The sequence below is a fragment of the Macaca fascicularis genome, chromosome 10, assembly GCF_037993035.2.
Source record: "Macaca fascicularis isolate 582-1 chromosome 10, T2T-MFA8v1.1".
Classification (NCBI taxonomy): Eukaryota; Metazoa; Chordata; class Mammalia; order Primates; family Cercopithecidae; genus Macaca; species Macaca fascicularis.
This window is the reverse complement of record NC_088384.1, coordinates 29894513-29909111: the sequence shown is the minus strand read 5'-3', so window position 1 is coordinate 29909111 and position 14599 is coordinate 29894513. Positions and strand designations below refer to the sequence as shown.

The following is a 14599-nucleotide window of genomic DNA, read 5'->3' as shown; positions in this document are numbered from 1 at the left end:
AAATGTCTAGAGAACAAAGAGAGTTAGAAATATGTAAGGCCTCTGGGAGAAGCATGACCAAGTTTAAACACAGGGATGAAAGCGCTAAAAAGACTTCATTGCACCGTCTTCCATAATGGTTGAACTAATTTACATTCCCACCAACAGTGTAAAAGCATTCTTTTTTCTCTACAACCTTGCTAGCATCTTCTGTTTCCTGACTTCTTAATAATTCTCACTCTGACTGGTGTGAGATGGTATCTCATTGTGGTTTTGATTTGCATTTCTCTAACAATCAGTGATAATGAGCTTTTTTTGCACATGAGAACACTATGTTTAAAGAACTACAAGGCAGTAGTACAATTATGCTTAACTGAATAAAAATAACAATAAAGATGTAAATTATAAAGAAGAACCAAACAAAATTTCTGGAATTGAAAGTAAAACAGCAACTAAAAAAATTTACTGTGAGAATTTCTACTAGTTTCCTAGAGTTGCCAAAACCGATTACAAAAATCTGAGTGGCTAAAAACAGCAGAGACATGCCTTTTAGTATTGTTTGTAATTTTATGGATGTGAGGTGTTAGATGCAAGAACTCATCAAATAGACTCTTAGTGTGAGGTTTTATGGGGATCTGGAGGAGTTAGGCTGTGCTCATATTGTCACTGTTAGGTGTCAGAAGCTAAAATGAATTCTGGTGTCTTTTTTTTTTTTTTTTGGAGATGGAGTCTCTGTCGCCCAAGCTGGAGTGCAGTGGCATGATCTCAGCTCACTGCAACTTCTGCCTCCCAGGTTCAGGCGATTGTCTCACCTCAGCCTCGCTACTAGCTGGGATTACAGGCACGCACCACTACACCCAGCTGATTTTTTGTATTTTTAGTAGAGACAGGGTTTGACCATGTTGACCAGGCTGGTCTTAAACTCCTGACCTCAGGTGATCTACCCACCTCAGCCTCCCAAATTGCTGGGATTACAAGTGTGAGCCACCGCGCCTGGGCATGTTTTCGTCTTCCCTATTGTTTTGGGGGTTCACTAGAGACTTCTTCACCACAAGGTCTGAGACTGGCAGTTCCTTCTGTTGCACTCCCTGTAATATACAGGGGTCCTGAGGATGGAGTGGTGTGGTGTGGAGGGGGGAATGTGTTCTCTAGTCCTGTGATAAGTCGTCTAGGGAGTCCAAGGCCCTGTGCTGTGACCTCCAGAAGTGCCTCTCAGTTTTCCCCTCTTTGGTGAGATTGAAAGGATAGAGGCAATGTTCTGCAAAAATAGTTGTCCTTCAGGGCAATTTTTCACTTTTTTGAAAACATTTTTTATTTTCAGGGGTTTTGGGGGAGCAGGTGTTATTTGGTTACATGAGTACGTTCTTTCATGATTTGTGAGATTTTGGTGCACCCATCTCCTGAGCAGTATACACGGAACCCAATTTATAGTTCTTATGCCTTTGCATCCTCACAGCTTAGCTCTCTTTTATGAGTGAGTAAGGAGACTGGAATACTCTGGGCATATTTCAAGACTTGCTCTTTTTCTACCCCTGCTGGAGGCACAAAGGTGTTTTTCTCTTATCTTCACCCTAGGAACATTACAGTGGGGGTGTTCCTGGAGATTAAACGTATGAAAATGTGAGGATCCCCATAACACAGCCCCTCCCTCCAGAGTGTTCACCTCTCAAGCTGGTCCTCATGGAGCCTCCCGCAATCCACCAATTACCGTCTGAAATTTGCCTGCCCAGGTACTGGCTCCAACACAGGCCTCTGCTCATCTGAGCTGTGATTCTCTGCATCTGCTGTCTTTCCAATTTACAGAGCAGTGGTTCAGCTGTGATCTCACTGCTCTGATGGATCTAAGAAGAGTTGTGGATTTCTAGTTGGTTCAGCTTTGTTGTTGTGAGGACAGGAGTGATGACCTCAAAGCTCTGTACGTATTAGTCTGCAAACTGGAAGCCCCGGAGGGGAGAGTGTCTTAGAACAGCATTGCACAGGCCTCCCAGATCCTGCTAAGGTGGCAGCTGTGGTGGTGGCCGGGGCAAGTTTGGAGGAACCTGCTTTCCATAGGACCCAGCACTCCCCCTCCTGTACAGCTGACCGAGAGAAATCAAAACCAAACTTCCTTTTCCACAGACAGACTAGGGCGAGGCTGGGTTGTCTTTCTATATTTCAATCAAACAAGACATTGAGACAGATTGAATGCAGGAGACAGGAGAATCCAATTGTCCTTCATTTTGCAAAAATGTACAGCAAGGCCACTCAGTCCCTTATTTATTTGTTTTGGAGATTATAATTATTTCTCTTTTTTCCTATAATGCTATCCTGAAGCAGATATTATAGTTATTTTTCATAAAAGAATATTTGCATTTTCATGTCTTATTTTTCAATCAATTAATGGTTCTCAATTGCCCATCTGTCATTTCATATTTAACTTTGTTTTGAAAGAAATTCAGAAAAGCTGCAAAAAGTAAGCACAAAAGTCCTAGCGGTCCTTCTGTTAGCTTCTAATGTCAACATCCTGCATCACCTTAGTTACAAGTGTGGAAACCAGGACATTCGCACGGATATATGATTAGCAAATAAACTGCAGACCTTACTTGAATTTCACCAATTTTTCCATCGCTTTCCTTTTTCTGTTGCAAGATCCAATCTAGGATTCCACGCTGCATTTAATTGGCAGGTGTCCCTTGGATGCCTCATTCTGTGCCAGTTCCTCACTGTTTTCTTGTCTTTCATGCCCTGGCAGTTCTGAAGAGTACTGGTCAGGTATTTTGTTGAGTGTCTCTGAATTAGTGTTTCTCTGATGTCTTCTCATGATCAAATTGGCAATTTGCTTTTAATGGAGAGGATACCACACATGTGATGCTGTTTTTTCCTCAGCGTGTCACATCAGAGGGTACCTGATGTTGCTGTGTCTTGTTTGCAGGGTGATATTCACTTGGTCACAAAGTTCGTGCCGTGTCTGCCATGTTTTCTTATGGAAAAGTTATTGTTATTTTTTGGTGGAGTTAACTTAATCTTTCTTTTTTTTTTGGAGATGGAGTCTGGCTCTGTCACCCAGGCCGGAGGGCAGTGGTGTGATCTCTGCACACTGCAACCTCTTCCTCCCAGGTTGAAGTGATTCTCCTGCCTCAGCCTCCCAAGTAGCTGGGATTACAGGCACGCCACCATGTCAAACTAATTTTTTTGCATCTTTAGTGGAGACAGGGTTTCACCATGTTGGCCAGGCTGGTCTCGAACTCCTGACCTTAGGTGAACCACCCGCTTTGGCCTCCCAAAGTGCTAGGATTACAGGTGTGAGCCACCATGCCAGGCTGGTGTTAACTTTAATAGGTAAAGCATACTCCGGAGACAGTATGTTGAGGTTATGTCAATGTCCTGCATCTTAGAATTCTGCGTAGAGATTTTAGCCTCCTCGGAAGATTCTTGTCTGCAACAGTGATTCCTGTATTTCTTGCTTCAATGTGATTCTCTATTTTCCTCATTCTTTCTACATTTATCCATTGGAAATCTTCTGTAAGGATGACTGGTCTCTTCTTCTACACTTGTTTATTCATTCAGTTACTTACATCTGTATAGACTTGCTGATACTACTTAATTATATGGCTTCTAATTTAATACTATCAATACGCACTTTCTAGCTGGGATGCTTTCAGTTCTGGTCATTGGGAACTCCTTCAGATGGGCTCCTGTGTCCTTTCAGCTTGCTCCATCTTTTAGTGAGCACCTCTTTTCCTCTGTATAACAAGATATTTTGCATTCATCTTGTATTTTTTTTCCCTCAGCTTTGAAATCAAGTCCTTCTTCAGTGAGACCTGGCTCTTTTGATTAGAGGACAGCTCTTACTGTACAGAAAACATTCACGGAAGTCATTTGCTGAAGGACGGAGCAACCCAAACCCACACAGCTCCCAGGCCATAGCACAGAGTTTCTGCCCCAGGAAGGGGTGTGACAGTCCGAAAAGACTGATGTAAAGCCCTGCCTGAGGGGAGTGACTTTACTTAGAGCAGGAAGAAAGTTCTGCACCAGAGCGTAATTGGAGCCAAAGGGCATCACAGTAGCTAGCAGTCCTCCATGGGAGCTTGTGCCCCCTGAAGCACAAAGGTCTGTACCTGTTTGTCCCCTTGCTCCTGAGCCTGAGTGCAACTCCTGGGCATGGGGGGAAGGAATGAAGTTTGATTGATCTCTGAGGCCCTGGCTCTCAGCACAACCTCCATCCATGAGGCCTCTGAGGACTGTTGTGGAAGGAGTCACCAAAGGAATGAATCCAGCAAGCCAGGCCTGACTCCAGGAAATAACTGAAGGAGAACTCGCACAGGGACTAAAGCGTATTTTGTGTAATATGGACTTGGACATCTGGTGTGTAAAGGCTAGGTGTTAAACATCCTACTACGCACAACTCTCCTCCCCTAAAGAATTAGCCATCCCCAAATCTCAGTAGTGCTGAGGTTGACAGCGCTTGGCTTACATCCTGCCTATTAGATCTGGAGATCTGGGAGAATTGGGTATAACACCTTCAGTGATCCACGGGGGGGGATCTGCAGCCATTGTGGGCGCCTGTTTTTCCCGTGACCTTTGTGTGCTCATCTCTCCTTTCAGTATCTATTGTGCTGCCCCCTACCCCCCAGCACCCTACACACACACACACAACCATCCAGCCTCCTGCCATTGCCAGCAGGTGCCTTGCACAAGTACCTTGCCGCGCTAATCCGTTCAGGTCGCTCTGTCACTCGCACCTATTCTTTACACATGCACGCACTCCCTCAGGTTGAAAAGGTGCATTGCCCAGCAACAGAAGAAACTGCTTGCTTAGGCTTTGGCCGAGTTGGCAGCTTGATGAGGACGCTTAAAGCTCAGCTCTGGAGAATTCGAGCATCCAACCATACCCGCTGCTCCCAAGAGCGGCTACCTGGGCACTCTGTGCCCCTTATTCCTGTCCCGGCCTGCGGCTGAGGACCTGCCAGTAGGGCTCAGTTGCCTGGAGCCCATTCAACCCATCCCCCAGTTCACTTTGCTTGTGGGATCTCCCCGTTGCTCCTGTCCCTGGACGGAGTGGCAGGCCATCCTACAAGTATCCAGACACTTGGCATCAGTGGTGTCAAGACTACTCCAAGAAGGTTTTCCGTGATCCTTCAAGCCCTGTGTTCGTTCCTGGTGATCCTGCCTTCAATTTGATTGTACAGGTACCACAGCAAGCCAGTGCTGTGTGCTCCAAATTCCAGGGCATCCTGCAGCTCAGCGCCTGCACTGAGCACAAGGAATCTCTGTGGGGCCCAGGGGCAGGGAGTCACCCCTTTGGGGCCCACAACACCCGGCTGTCCCCAGACTCGTGTCCAGGGAAGATCGTGTTGAAGGCCCTTAAGGAGAGCAGGGCAGGGATGCCTGAGCAGGACAAGGACCCCAGAGTCCAAGAGAATCCTGATGATCAGAGAAGGGTCCCCGTGGTCACCGGGGATGCACGGTCTGCATTTCGGCCCCTGCGGGACAATGGAGGCCTCTCTCCCTTTGTGCCCAGGCCTGGGCCACTGCAGAGAGACCTCCATGCCCAGAGGTCAGAAGTCAGATATAAGCAGACATCCCAGACCTCCTGGACGAGCTCGTGCACCAAACGCAATGCCATCTCGAGCTCCTACAGCTCCACGGGAGGCTTCCCGTGGCTAAAGCGGAGGAGGATGGGGGGGCCAGCCTCATCCCACTGCCAGCTGACCCTCAGTTCCTCAAAGACAGTGAGGCCAGGCATCAGGCTGTCCCTTTTCACACCCAGTGTGAAAAGGTGGGAGATACAGCACCAGGGCAGACACTCGCCCCCAGGACTGGCTCCCCCAGATCCCAGGCCTCCAGGCCCCATAGACGCAAGTTTCCCCTGCTGCCACGCAGGCGAGGGGAGCCTGTGATGCTGCCACCTCCATTAGAACTGGGGTTCTGGGTCACTGCTGAACACCTGGACCTGGAGAAGGAGGCGGCGTTCCAGTGCATCAACAGTGCACTGTGGGGTGAGGCCAAGGCCATCTGGGACTGCAGACCCTCACGGCCCTCCCATGCTTTGTCCTCACTTGCAACAGGGACTTCTGGTCTCCCTGCTGTTTCTAAAGCACCCAATATGGATGCACAGCAGGAGAGACACAAGTCCCAAGACTCCTGGGGCCCAGTGCGCCCCTAGCATCTGCTGCAGAGGCTCCCTCTACAGCTCCTGTGTCTGGGAAGCAAAGACCACCAGGCCCTGTTCTCCTTCTCAGATCCCCTTCCTGCCACCTGTTTCCACTCCCAGGACTCAGGCAGGTCACCTTGCTGATTCCTGCCCCCTCTCCAGTTGCAAGCATGGAGGACAGCATGAGAAGCCCAAGGCCTAGCACTTCTGGAGCCAGTTCCAGCCCTGCAGCTACACCCACGGGCTTTGGGAGTAGAGAGGCAGCCCCAGCTCTGAGTTCCCTCAGAAGAAAACAGGTAAAGAGAAAGGCCCCGAGCACCACCCATGGCAATGGGGCATGAGGGGGCCTGAACACCAGGGGGCCCCCCAGGCTGAGCACATCCATGGTGACTGCGGGACCTGGCACAGGGAGCAACTCTGTTGGGTGGCACTTTTGTCTTTAGTTTCCATCACATCCCTGGGGGACCATTTAAGCAGACACCCCCAGTTGCAAGTCAGGGACCCAGGGCCACTGCAAACAAGGCAGGCTGCATGTGCAAGTCTGGGCCGGCCTCTGATCCTAGCAACCCCACTTCCCACATGGGCACAGCAAGGAGGAACCTGGCCTCTAAGGCTCCCTCGTGCACTGTCAGGGGTTCTGCTGGACACACGTCCAATGGGCCATCGTCCAGCTCATCCTTCTCCACATCGGGCTTTTGAGCCCGTCGTAAATTCCTTGCCTAGAGTGAAGTCCAGAAGAGTTTTCTCTAGGTTTCCTTCTAATATTCTTGTAGTTTTGTATCTTATGTTCAAGTCTTGGATCTACCTTGAGGTGATTTTTGTATATGCTGAGAGTTAAGGGTCCAGGTTCATTCTTTTGCATGTGGCTATCCAACCCTCACAGTACCATTCATTGAAGAGGGTGTCCTTTCCCCAGTGTGTGTTTCTGTCGGCTCTGTCAAAGATCAACTGGCTGTGAACATGTGGCTGTGTTTCTGGGTTCTCTCGTCTGTCCCGTTGATTTAAGTGTATAGTTTTATGCTAAGATTATACTATTTTGGTAACTACACACTTGTCAAACATTTTGTAGTTGTAATTTGCAGTGAAATGGAATGCCTCTAGTTTGCTGTTTTCACTGAGGATGACTTTGCGTCTTTGAGCTCTTTTTTGATTCTTTTTTATGAATTTCAGGACTTTCCAATTCTGTGAGTGGTGACATTGGTATTTTGGTGGGGGTTGTATTGAATCTCTAGACTGCTTAGGGCAGTGTGGTCATTTTAATGCTATGAATTCCTACCATGAGCATGAAATGATTGTCCATTTCTTTCTCTCCTCTTAAACATTTTCTCAGTGTTTTGTAGTTTTCCTTGTAGAAATCTTTCGCTTCCTTGGTAAAATTTCTTCTGTGGCATACGTTTTTCCATTTTGTTGCTATTGTAAATGGGATTGCCTTCTTAATTCTTTCCCAACCAGACCATTATTGGTGTGTAGAAATGCTGCTGATTGTTGTCGATTCTGTATGCTGCAAATGACTGTATTAATTTATGTATGAAGTCTAGGAGTTTTCTGGTGGATGTTTCTAGATCCAAGATCACATCTTCTTCAGACAAGGATAATTTGATGTCCTCTTTTCCAGTGTGGATGCCTTTTACTGTTTTCTCTTGCCTGATTGTGTGATGTCGAATAGGAGTGGTGAGAACCGGCATCCTCATCTTGTTCCTGTTTACAGAGGAAAATGCTTTCAACTTTTCCCCATTCTGTAGTAGGTTAGCTATGGCTTTGTCATATACAGCTTTTATTATTTTCAGGTATGTTGGGGTTTTTTTTGCTGTTATTTCTTTATTTTTGTTTTTTGAGATGGAGTCTGGCTCTTGCCACCAAGGCTAGAGTGCAATGGTGTGATCTTGGCTCACTGCTACCTCCCTCTCTTGGGTTCAAGTGATTCTCCTGCCTCAGCCTCCCGAATAGCTGGGATTACAGGCACCCACCACCACGCCCGGCTAATTTTTGTACTTCTAGTAGAGATGGGGTTTCACCATGTTGGCCAGACTGGTCTCGAATTCCTGACCTCAGGTGATCCACCCACCTCAGCCTCCCAAAGTGTTGGGATTACAGGCGTGAGGCACTGGGGCCAGCCCGGCCATTTTCAGGTATGTTTCTTTTGTGCCTAGTTTGTTCCTTTTTTCAAGACATGGTCTCACGCTGTCTTTCACGTTGGAATATAGCGGCACCATCAGAGCTGCAGCTTTGAACTCCTGGGCTCAAGCCACCTCAGCCTTCTGAGTAGCTGAGACTACAGGTGCACATCACCAGAGCAGCCTAGTTTTTGTTTTTATTTCTTTGTAGAGATCTCTGTTCCTCAGGTTGGCCTTGAACTGTTGACCTCAATTGATCCTCCCAGCTCAGCCTCCCAAAAGCACTGGCCGAATTGACAAAGATGAGCCACCGCCTGGCCCAGAGTCACATTTTAACATCACATCCTCACTGCTGGGCTCAAGTTTTGGCAGTGACTGAAAACCCTAAGGGGGAGTTTCTGGTCAGGCCCGGCCCAGTCTGTGCATAGGAGGGGAATGGAAAAGTGGCCCGTGGATGGTTCTTCTGGAGAACTGGCCAGACAAGCACTGAGTGAGATGCCGTTTCCTGGAATACAGGGCTGTGTGATGTCCAGCCCAGCTGCCAGGTCCAGGGCCCTCGACACCGTCTAGTTTGGGAGCTCACCCAGAAGTGGCCTCGGTTGGCCAAAGCAGCTGGTCTCCCTTCCAATCTGGTCCCATTTGAGAGATGCAACTGGGCCCCGTCTTCCAGGAAAACATTTCAGTGTGTGCCTGTCTTTGTCGCCGCACTGGCTGGCCTCTCTGTACTGTGAGAACTTGGGTTATGCAAGGCTCTGCTAGTCAGCTGAGCATCACGAAGCAGCTCTCTTCTGTTCCAGTGAGGCCGACCAGGCTCCAGCACCCCTGCCCCAGTCTGACTGTTCTCCCCCTCACCCAGAAGTGACCCCCAACCCGATCCTGCTCCCTGTCTTCTGGCAGCTGCTCTGGGGAAGGGCATTTTGGCCTCAAGGGCTGAGCGTGTCATTTTCTGTTTTCTGTTTATCTTTCTAGAGCTGTTTGGGACAGCCCATGCGTCAGTCCATGTACTGCTTCTTTGGAAGGCAATTGGGGCTTTCTTTCAGGGGTGGGTATAAAAGTTCTTGTGACATTTGTTTATGAAATCAGCCTTCACTACATGGATAGGACCAGCATACTTCTGCGGCATGACTCTGCCATCTTACTACATTTTTTTTTTATTTTGTATTTTATTTCTTGATTTCTTTTGAGACGGAGTCTCGCTGTGTCTCCCAGGCTGAAGTTCAGTGGTGCAATCTGGGCTCACTGCAACCTCCACCACCTGGGTTCAAGTAATTCTCCTGCCTCAGCCTCCTAAGTAGCTGGGATTGCGGGTGCACATCACAATACCTGGCTAATTTTTGTATTTTTAGTAGAGATGGGGTTTTGTCATGTTGCTGGAGCTGGTTTCAAACTTCTGACCTCAGGTGATCGACCCGTCTTGGATTACAGGCGTCCATTTATTTATTTGAGATGAAGTCTTGCTCCGTATTTATTTATTTGAGACAGAGTCTTGCTCCGTCACCCAGGCTAGAGTGCAGTGGCACAATCTCTGCTCACTGCAACCTCCACCTCTCAGGTTCAAGCAATTCTCCTGCGTCAAGTGTTCTGAGTAGCTGGGATTACAAATGCCGGCCACCGCACCTAATTGTATTTTTAGTAGAAATGGGGTTTCTCTGTCTTGACCAGGCTGGTCTCGAACTCCTGACCTCATAATCCACCCGCCTCAGCCTCCCAAAGTGTTGGGATTACAGGTATAAGGCACCATACTTGGCCACATTTATCTTTTTACTTATTTAGAGACGGTCTCACTCTGTCGCCCAGGCTGGAGTGCAGTGGCGCCATCTCAGCTCACTGCAGCCTCTGCCGCCGCGGTTCAAGCAATTCTCATACCTCAGCCTCCCAAGTAGCTGGGACTACAGGCTCCTGCCACCACACAGGGACAATTTTTTCATTTTTTGTAGAGACAGAGTTTTACCATGTTGGCCAGGCTGGTCTCGAACTCTTGACCTCGTGATCTACCCACCTCAGCCTGACAAAGTGCTGGGGTTACAGGCGTGAGCCACCACGCCCGGCCACATTTATTATTTAGAGACAGGGTCTCTCTCTGTCGCCCAGGCTAGTGTGCAGTGGCGCCATCTCAGCTCACTGCAGCCTCTGCCTCTGGGGTTTAAGGGATTCTCATGTCTCAGCCTCCCAAGTAACTTGGACTACAGGCACGTGCCACCATGCAGGGATAATTTTTTCAATTTGTTTGTAGAGACAGGGTTTTACCATGTTGGCCAGGCTGGTCTCCAGCTCTTGACCTCAGGTGGTCTGCCTGCCTTCTCCTCTCAAAGATTACAGGTGTGAGCCACCGCGCCCAGCCTCTTGCTATATTTAAATAATGCAGTGGCTTTATTTAGTAGAAACCCCATCTATACTAAAAATAGAAACAGGCCAGCGCAGCCCTCGCCTCGCCTGCAGACACCAGATTGGGCAGAACAGCACGTGGCTCTTGCAGCGAGGGCAGAATTCAGTGTGGACCCTTCTGCCTGTGGGAGGGGCTGCTGAGGCCTGCGGAGAGGCCAGGCTGGAGGCTTATCCCCTTGTCCAGCCCTTGGTGTGGTCTCTGCCAGGTCCCCAGCCCACCAGTGCAGCGTGCCCCGAGCCTGCTACTGCCACGGGCCTGTCTCTACCCAGGACGACCCCCCACCTCGCAGTGTCAGGGAAATGGTCATGGTGGGGGTAACACTCCCCAGGCAGGACTGTTGAGAGAAGCTGAGAAGGGTCACACTGCAGGCAGGGGCCCGTGTGACAAGCTCCTCTCACCCCGAGAGAGCTGACCAGGCAGCTCACGAGCAGAGCCACGTCCCCGGAGTTCGAGAAAGGTTCTGACTGGGCTCAGCCACCTCACTGGCCACAGGCAGCCTTTGTCATGTGAGCCTTGCTCTCCTGGGGAGGCTGAGGCTGACGGCTGATGCGGGTATTGCCGAGGGTAACCTGTGGCCCAGTGGATGTGGCCGGGTCTCCTCAAGCTGCACTCACCCAAGTAGGACCCAGGCTGCACGCCCATCTCCAGCCCAGGGCAGCTCCCCTGTAAGCTGGGCGAACTACTGAGGCCAAGGCGGGAGGCGGCTGACAGCACCCACGGCCCATGCGGAGGTGGTGGAAAGGCTGGACTCAGCAGCAACACCAAATCCCGGACCAAGCAGAAACCACCCGAGACTGAGGGGCTCGTGCCAGAGCGGTGGCCACAGGTAAGAACCCGGGACCAGGCTGTGTGTGGTGGGAGTCCTCCCTGTCCCAGGGCTCAGCACAGCAAAGGAAGACCAGCTGCGTCATCCTGGCAGCCATCTGTCCCTGTCCCACCTGCAGAGTCAGAACAGCCTCTCCCCAGTGGGCATCGTCTCTCTCTGTCAAACCAACAGCGGTCCCTGCCCCAACCAGACCGCCCCCGTCAGTGGAATTACGGCCGCTGCTCCAGTGCTCACCGGAGCCCTCCGGGAAGTTGGGGTAGAACTCATCAGTGAAGAGGGGCTCGGGCAGCTCACGGAAGTACAGCTTCAGCGTGCCTGCGATGGCGTTCACGTCCATCTCGCTCATCATCACCGACACGTTCTTGTTATCTGGAAAGAGCATGGAAATGCAGCGGCCTCCTTCAGGATCCCGAGTGAGTCTCCCACCATCCCAGCCTTGGCTAAAGCACTGTCCCTGCCACGCTGACTACTGTGCGGGTCCCTCCCTGGCTTTAAGCAGCTCATCTGACCCCTCCCAAGAGCTGTGCGTAGTTCTGTGTCTGCAGAGTTGATGGGGCTGCATGGGCATTCCCATTCCTCTCCCCTGCTTGGCCCGATGTGACGGCCAGGAGGAGGCCAGCACGGCAGGACATGGTGCCTGCGTGGGAATCGGGTGACTCTGCCCTGTACATAGCAACCACCCCTGCACCAGTGTCTTCTGATAGTAGGAAGGCTGTGGGAGAATCTGATTGGTTTCAGTGATTGAACCGGTGTCTTTCTTTGGACCCAATGGGTCACTGGTGCTTATGTCCTCACCACAGGCCAGGTCTATTCTGGGACCCCAGAGAGAGCTGAAACTACCCCAGGGCCTCCCCAGGGATGCTGGGCATTTTAGGGGTCCTGGTCAGGGTCAGTGGTGTGTGCCCCAAGGAAGGGTCTGCAGGCATAAAATCTTGTTGCTTTGAAGATGCTGGGAAGGACCCTCTAGGGCTTCTGTGCCCTCCCCTGGCATTTGAGGCAGGTCCAGGTTCTTCATAGCTTGTGAGGGTTTGTGAGATGGAGGCAGAGATGCTGCAGCCCCGGCCTGAGCTGGATTTCATCAGTGCCTTCTGCCCGCCACATCCTCACACAGGGCAGTGGACAGACCACACTGAGTCCTGGGCTTCCACCTCCTGTCCACCCGCAAGGCAGGAAGGCCAAGGCCCTGCAGAAGCCCCTGGTTCATCCCAGCAAGTGGCATGGGTGAGTATGATGGTGTAAAAACTGGCTTCTGTAGAAGCTCTACAACTCGTCTTTTTTAAAAAAATAATAAAACAGTAAATGAAGAAAAGACGAAAAGAAGGATGTGACATGCCCGGGCCATGGAGCACTCTGAGATCACATCGTGGACACCACCGCCCACACCTCCATCCCGTCCTGCGCAGACACTCACTGACGTCGAAGGCTGCCTTCAGTGCCTGGATGTCCATGGCCACTCCGGACACGCGGTAGATTCCCACCTCTTCCATGCCTCAGCGCTGTATCTCCATGTGCTGGCGCACGATGTAGGGCACCTTGGACCTCTCTCTCCTGCAGGAGGAGGAAATGTTGAGGAAATGTTCTCAGTGTCCTGACAACCCTGCTTGGGCCACAGCACAGGAGACCTGCCCCCTATCTGCACACCCAGAGGTGAGGTGAGGACGGTGACGAAGGTACCCGGGTGTGGGGCCGTACACAGAGCCTTCTGCATGTCTGTGCTCCCTCTGCAAGCCCTGTCCTCATTGCATGTACTTTCTCAGGAACTTTTCAGGCAGCCAGAACCCCTGCAAGTTGCTACCCATTATCTTTGTGGGAAAGTCAGTAGGCCTAAGTAAAGTCAGCACAGAAAGGGCATCTGACAGATTCCAGGCCTTGGGTTAGCAGCCTGTGCTCCCAGCTGGGGCATCAGACCCAGTGTTGGTCCTGCCACCCGCGTGCTGTGTGAGAGGAGAATCCCTGACCCTTGCCCTGGGCGTGGGCCTTAGCACACATCGGACAAATGAAGGGTTGCCTCAGCACCCGCGCTCCAAGTCCTGCACTGCCAAGTGCTTTTCTCCTGTGAGTCTTAGCACTGAACAATTCCAATACCGCCACACAGGACACTAGAGTAAGAATACTTCAAAGTGAGCGCTGTGCTGAGGCCTTAACTTTAGTTCTGTTTTGCAACTGGATTTGGGAGCACATCAAAGCTGCTTCTCAAGCCACCCTCATTAGCAGTGCTTCTTTGGGGGAGCTGCTGCTGGAGTCCTCGCTGCTCATGCCCAGAGCCCTCCCAGAGTGCTACGCAAGTGGCTGCCATGTAGTTGGGGGTGAGCGTGCTGTTTAGACGCAGAAAGGAGTCCAGGGTGTGACTGATGGAGGCCCCGGCCCACATGACCAGCAAGTTCAGAGGCCCAGCCGGATTCCATCCTGGGGAAGCAAATGAATTCTCAGAGGAAGTGGTCTGTGTCTGCAAGAACTGCTCTCAAACCCAACAGGCTTCTCTTGGCAACTGACTCGTGACAAAGGGGCAGGGGTTATGGCCATTCAACAGGAACCTGGGACTGTGACAAATTCCAAGCGAGGACAGAAAACCTTGCACTCAGGCAGTTCCTGGAGCCAGCCCTACTGCTTCCAAGCAAGGCGGCAAGGACATTCCTGAGCTGGTTTTGAGTAAACACAGGAGGTAGCTGAACACACCAAGTGTTCCCTGGGGCCTGACCTCACCACGAAGCGGCCACGCACAGAGAGGAGAGACCCACACATGCTCTTCTCTGCAGAAACAGCTGAAGGGACAGGCACCCTCAGTGCATGAGCCCAAGCCCGTCCCCACTCACTTGGTGACCACAGCAATCTTGACTCTGAAGACCCCTGTTTACAGGACGGCATCCTCTTCAAGCTGAACTCTCTGCTGTTGAACTTGATCGAGAGCTTACTTCAATCTATAGTGGGGAGAAAGGGCACAGTCCTCTGATCTTTCTGGCCCTCATAGCCCAAGGTCCCAAGGGCCCCTTGGAGTCTCATCAAATATTTCCACCCCCAAGGCATGCAGAGGTCTCAGCATGAGGTAGGGCTGCCCCTCAGGGAATCCCCTCGTCTACTTCAGCAAGAGCCGGGATTGTTGAAGATGGTGTAAAAGACTGGCTTCTGCAGAACCACCTCCTAAAATCCCCGCTGCTTCTCTT

The 14599-nt window shown here is 50.8% G+C and overlaps 1 protein-coding gene, 1 long non-coding RNA gene and 1 pseudogene across 3 annotated transcripts in view; all 3 read left to right on the top strand.

Moving 5' to 3' along the window:
• LOC102119992 (immunoglobulin lambda-1 light chain) overlaps positions 1-14599 on the top strand; it is a 306764-nt gene that overhangs the window by 236545 nt on the left and 55620 nt on the right. The window lies entirely within an intron of this gene.
• Positions 108-4536, top strand: LOC135964376 (uncharacterized). The gene is made up of 2 exons (XR_010578194.1): positions 108-1709; positions 3750-4536. It is a non-coding gene; the product is annotated as an uncharacterized lncRNA (long non-coding RNA).
• LOC135965694 (putative POM121-like protein 1) lies at positions 4714-13857 on the top strand (annotated as a pseudogene).